The sequence below is a fragment of the Cryptomeria japonica genome, chromosome 8 (genome assembly GCF_030272615.1).
Source record: "Cryptomeria japonica chromosome 8, Sugi_1.0, whole genome shotgun sequence".
Lineage (NCBI taxonomy): Eukaryota > Viridiplantae > Streptophyta > Pinopsida > Cupressales > Cupressaceae > Cryptomeria > Cryptomeria japonica.
Window position 1 is genome coordinate 201,389,512 of NC_081412.1, and position 6,886 is coordinate 201,396,397.

Below are 6,886 nucleotides of genomic sequence, written 5' to 3' on the forward strand. Positions count from 1 at the left end.
AGTTAGTGGATATATATTTCCAGATCGCTAAGGCATGTCGATCGTTCTTGGCATGATCCCAGTTGTGATAGAGGCGGTCGATGATAGATGACCTATGGCATGGGGGACCTTGGTGCTAGCGGAGCTATATAGAGAGCTCCATGACATAGTCTACCATCCTAGCCACAACTTTGGATTCATTACACTCTTACATGCATGGGCGTGGAAGCATATTATTGTTACACAACCAATGGCCAGGCAGGATAGGGATCCAACACAACTAGTGGTATTTAGCTGGGGTGGTGGTCTCAGATACAAGGTCATGGATGATATTGATTACTGGAGAGTGACCTTTGGCAAATTGACAGCGAAGGAGATCACATGGAGGCCATATATGACGATCGCAACATGGCCTAAGGATCTGAGGCATATCCCATACATGATGACTACAGGATACATCATTGGGGAATGGGAGTATGTGATCAAGATGCACCAGTCGGACAGGATGCAGAGAAATTTTGGTTGAGTACAGGGAGTACTTGAGGAACCACACAGATTTTGACAGGTTAGCAAGGAGAGGGTAGCAGAGTTCGCACCCTCATTATAGGATAGGGAAGGTATCATTGATGGGTGGACCCATCTGGCTCTAGCACAGTGCAATCTACGAGGCAGACCGACAGACACAAAGGTGATAACAACTTACGAGGCTTGGTGGGAAGAGGTCAAACCTCGACCGACTGGCATGGCATGATTGGCACCCCTTAGTGTTCAGAGGGTACAATTCAAGCTAGAGGAGGGAGGGTTGGACAATATCAGCTAGCTTAACAGTCAGCAGAGAGGGTGATAGAGGTAGTGACTTGGATGAGGTCTCGATCTATGGTAGGGAGTCAGGGACAGGGGAGAGGGGAGGGAGGAGAGGAGAGATATGAGGGAGGAGACAAAGTAGAGGGAGAGGATGGAGCAGAGGCCATGGAGGTAGACCCACCAGTACAAGGGTCTACTTTGGGATAGGAGGAGGCATAGGGTTGAGACAAGACAACACTAAGGCCAATACCCACTAGGATGGCTAAGAGAGAGGAGAGGGGAGAGGGATCAACAACACCTCCAGATCCAACAACATAGATCTGATCTCTCAAGGAGGCAGTGACCAAAGTAGAGTGCAAGTTACAAGAGGTCACCACAGAGAGAGACAACCTACAGAGGGAGAGGGATGCAATAGAGGGAGCCAGGGCACAACTGTAGGTAGAGAGGGATAGTCTCATCTAGGAGAGGGATGCAACACTAGCAGCCAAGGATGTCATGGAGCACGCATGATGGAAGACAGAGGAGACAATGGCCAGATGTCAGAGGGAGAGGGATGAGGCCAAGAGACAGGCAAGGGGTGGTGGAGGGGGATCAGAGATACTAGTCAGGATGCTGGAGAGGTAGATGGAAGAGATAGAGGCCCTATCTAATCAAGAAAGGTGGTACAGGGCTCAGTATGAGCGAGCAGTACCAGAAGATCAGAAGGAAAAATATGTTGCACCTCTGAGGGCCAGGGCAATTAGTTCCTCATGTATTGGAGGATCTAGTGGGGAGAAAGGTATAGGGAGGTCTAGCCATAGTACAAGTGGATCAAGCAGAAGGACCCACACATAGAGTAGTACATGGTTGACATTGAGATCCACACAGGGATCCCAAGGATATGGAGATCCAGCCCAGTCATCCTAGAGAATTTTGAGAGGCTCGATGTAGATGAGGCGGAGATGCATTATTTTTTATGTACCATATACCAAATGTAGATGTGTATTAGATTCTTTATATTAATTATTGGCACCCCATGCATTTTTTATGAGCATGCGAGGTGATCATCATTCATTTAGATGTTGTATGTATTGTATTCTTTGATTAGATACAACATATGATGTATATGTGTACATAGCTATACAGTTATTTTGGACATACATTTGAGACCTTGATGATATATGATATACACTCTATTTTGGTCCGTATATATGGTACTTTTATTTATTTTATGATGCATGGATAATTTATGACTTATGGATGTATGATATGAGCCTAACATGTTTGTGATGCAGGATGTGATGATTTATGTATGTATGAGTTAAGCCATGTATGATGATATAATGCGATGTGAGAAGTTAAATGTGATGTATGACATTATCTATTATGTAGGATGTGATGGTGTATTCATATATGAAATGAGATTATTATATGTGATGTGATGTGATATATGGATGATGCGCTAACCTATATGTGATGAAAGATGAGATGGATAATGCAATGCATGTGGAAAGTGTATTATGGATATGGATTATGTGCTAACCCATATGTGTTATTCAAGATGAAATGAATAATGCTCCAAGGGGACCAAACAAGGATGGCGAGAAAGAGGATCAAGCCATGGGACATGTGTACACATTCCAAAGAGGATGAGCGAAAGAAAGAAAAAGGGACAAATGAAATGCAATGGAGTGCGAGCATCCGTGTGAAATAGGACGCCATGTAGTGAGTACTTATTTTTATTTAGCAATGTTTGTGAGTCACCTAGGTATGAATAACTAGGGTGGAATTTCACATCTAATGCATGGACCGACACATATAAACAAACATGAAGACCGAGCTAGAATCACACAGAGTTATAGAGACCCTATAGGAAATGATGCTAGAACAACCACAAGAAGAACACATGCCCCATTGTAACATGAGATAGCCGAGACCTCATGAGGGTACAACAAGGGACACATCCAAAATAAATGCTACGAAGAGACAAAAAGCGACTAGAACACATCCCGAGTCTTGTTATTCCTAGCACACCATGACATAAAAGATCATGGCGACCAAGAGAAAACAGGAGCCAAGGAGCTTTGAAAGATAAACAAAGATTGAAAAGAATCCAAAACCAACACAGGTGTCACATATAGATTTTTTCAAGAGGACGACAGATTGATGATGATTGACGATGATGTCTGACTAGAGGAAGGATGCATCCTACGCAAACTGATGGTTGATTATTGCTAGTGTGAGAATGATATATCTTGAAGCAACAACTAGATGATGGATTGGATGAGCCAAGGACTGACAAAAAGATCTTGAAACCATGTGAGGATCAAAATACTAAAAGATCTATTGGAGAACCAGTTGAGAGGATATGATCTTGACAAGCGAGACACATAAAGCCTATGTATAGTAGCAAACATATATACAAGGCAACTTATATACATCAAACTCTATGCATAGAGAACAGAGTGTGGGAGGGGATAAAGTACAAGGATCATATACCAAAGAAAGGGATGGCGGTGAAAATGTGGGTACCATGGGGTACTGCGCTGAATGAAAGGGTGGATGAAATGAAGATGAAAATAGAAATGCGGGTATAATGAGATACCACGCCGAAAGGAAGTGGATAGTGGAAAGACGATGGGTGATGGTGGGTAGCAATAGATACCACACTAGGGAGAGTGAATACAAGGACCAAAAGATAATGGAACCATGCATTCGACACATGGTGCCTATTTCTGGGTTTTCACCATTGTGTACATGTCTAGAGTGCCTGTTTGCAAAGTTTTCACAGTTTGGACAATTTTTTTTTTGAAAAAATCTAATTTTTGAAATGTGAGGTACACTTCCACAGACTATGCATAGAATTTATTTAGGTGCAAGATGTTGAGGGGTTCCTCGTCTAGAGTGGATAACTGATATGCTCCTGAACCATATTTTGTTGTGACCACCTATGGACCGAGCCATTTGGCTTCAAACTTTTTTTTCTTTTCTTGGTCTTGTTGATTTCTAGGGTTTTCTCGGAGGACGAGATCACCTACTTCAAACTCACGAGGATGAACCTTCTTTTGATATTGTCTCTTAAGGTAGATCTGATATATTTGTAGATGGTTATAGGCTTTCTGATGTTGTTTGTCAAGATTATTAAGTTGAGCTACCCTTGCCACTCTATAGTCTTCATAAGAAACAAACTCTTTCAATGATATGCATAGTGATGGCAATATGACCTCAATTGGTAAGACTGCTTTCGTGCCATAGACAAGGGAATAGGGAGTAGCTCCAGTAGGAGTTCGGATGCTATTTTAATAGGCCCACAATGTGGGATTAAGATGCAGGTGCCAGTCATGACTAGTTTCATTGACAACTTTCTTTACGATACGAAGCAGAGTTTTATTAGTTGTCTCCGCTTGGTCATTGCCTTGGGGGTAATATGGGGTAGACCAACAATGTTGAATATGAAAAATGGAAAAAAGATCACACATATGGTTTTTAAATGGAGTTCCATTATCTATGATGATGGTGGAGGGATTCTATAATGGCAAATGATGTGGCATAGGATGAACTTGGATACTTGGACACCAATAGTGAGGGTGAGGGGAATGGATTCCACCCACTCGGTGAAATACTCAGTTGCAACAATGATAAACTTGTGTCCATTTGAGTAAGGAGGATGGATCTTACCAATGAGGTCAAGGTCCCATGTAGAGAATGGCCATGGTGCTGTGATGGGCCACAAATCTTGAGTTGGATCATGGATCAACTCTCCATGCTGCTGACAAGGCACACATTTCTTGACAAACTCACAACAGTCATGTTCCATGGTGGGCCTGTAATATCCCACTCTTAAGAGTTTTTTGATGATAACATATCCACTCGTGTGAGCACCAAAAGTACCAACATGCACTTCTTTCATCGCAAGATTAGATTTGTTCGAATCTAAACATCTAGAAATGATGTCATGGTAGCCCCGACGATATAGATTGTCTCCTATGAGGGTGAATTGGGCACAACGACGAATAAGGTTTTGGCGATCATTGTAGGATATGTTTGGGGGAAGGGTACCATCTTTAAGATAGGCATGGATGTCATGGTACCAAGTGTTACAAGTCTGGTTTCCATTGCACCGAAAGTTCAACCTGTTAATACCTGATACAACCACTAGACTTATAGAATCTACAAAAGGTGGTTAAGACATGTCACAAACCCGAGCATTGCACTGCACAACACAAGGAGACCAAGGGTGTACACCTTGAAACAATCCCCCCTAGTGCAAGAGAGGCATTTGAACATGTGACCAAGCTCTGATACCACTTGTTACAAGTGTGTTTTTCATTGCACCAAAAGTTTGACCTGTTAATACCCGATACAACCACTAGACTTATAGAATCCACAGGAGGCGGTTAAGCCATGCCACAAATCTGAGCTCAATGTTGCACAACACAAGGAGACCAAGAGCGCACACCTTGCAACACCAAGGTGATTGAGGGCCAATGATGTTACACATCATTTCTGTATGCGATGTCTCAAAAGCTAGTTGCAGGAGCTATTCAACTAAAAAGTCATACCTAGGACTATCTAAACCAATATCCAGGAGGGATCCAATGGTGGCCATTGCATCTACTACTTTATTCTAAGCCTGAGGAATTTGATCAAATATGATACTCTAAAAATTCTGCTTGAGGTCATCAACAATCCTTTTGTAGGGCATGAGCTTGTCATCTTTAGTTTGGTATTCATCATTAGTTTGATGAATGACAAGCTCCAAATCTCCATAAACCAAGAGATCTACTATGTTCCACTTAATGGTTGTCTTAAAACCGCTGATTAATCCTTCGTACTTAGCTATATTGTTGGTGCATGGGAAAAACAATTTGAATGATTTGGGTATAAGGGCACCTTGAGGAGTGACAAATAGGAATCCTACCCCCGCTCCTTTTTGTGTATGAGAACCATTAAAATAAAGTTTCCATGGGGGTTGTTGAGCAACTGAACATACATACTCATTAGGAAACTTTGTGACTAACAAATTGACATCGAGTAATGGTGTCTCTGCTAATTGATCAACAATAACCTATCCCTTGATGGATTTTCTATCAACATATTGGAAGGCAAACTCACTGAGAAACATAACCCACTTGGCCATGCATCCTATTAGAGTAGTTTTTGAAAGTAGGTATTTGAGATGGTCAATCTTACAAATGAGTTGCACAATATGACTTAGCATGTAGTGTCATAGATTCTAAGAATAGAAAATGACAACTAGGTATTCTTTTTCCATTGCAGAATAATTAAGCTCGTAACCAACTAGAGTCCGACTGATGTAATACACTACTCTTTCTTTAGCTTGATCATCATGTTGGGCAAGGAGTACCCCCACAACCATTGAAGTAACTGAAATGTATAAAAGAAAAGGATAACTTGAGATGGGTGACATTAGCACCGAGGGATGAGCCAAATATTCTTTAATCTTATCAAATACCTATTGGCATTTGGCATCCCATCTGAATTCGAAACCTTTTCTAGGCAAGTGTGTGAAAGATTGGTCCACTTGTCTGCTAGTTGTCCAATGAATCTCCTAACAAATTGCAATTTTCCTTGTAGACTGCACAGATTTCTTAATGTTCTAGGGGGACACATCTCCATGATTGCTTTGACCTTTTTGGGACAAACCTCGATACCTCATCTGGAAACTATAAAGCCTAGGATTTTATCTGATGTAACTCCAAACACACACTTTTTTGGATTAAGCTGCAATTTATATTTGGCCAGGCACTCAAAAACCAACTCTAGGATAGTTGGATGCTCTTCTCTTGTCTTTGATTTTACCAGGATATCATCTATGTAATCTTCCATCACTGTGTGCATGAGGTCATGAAATATTACTATCATGATGTGTTGGTATGTGGTGCCTGCATTCTTGAGACCAAAGGGCATGACTTGATAACAAAATGTCCCCCATGGTATGGTGAAAGCTATTTTATGTTGATCTTCTATGGCTATCCGAATTTGATTATAACCTGAGGATCCATCCATGAGGGATACCATTTCATGTCTTGTTGTAAGATCCACAAGAAAGTTGATGTTGGGAAGTAGAAAATCATCTTTGGGACATGCCTTATTCAGGTCT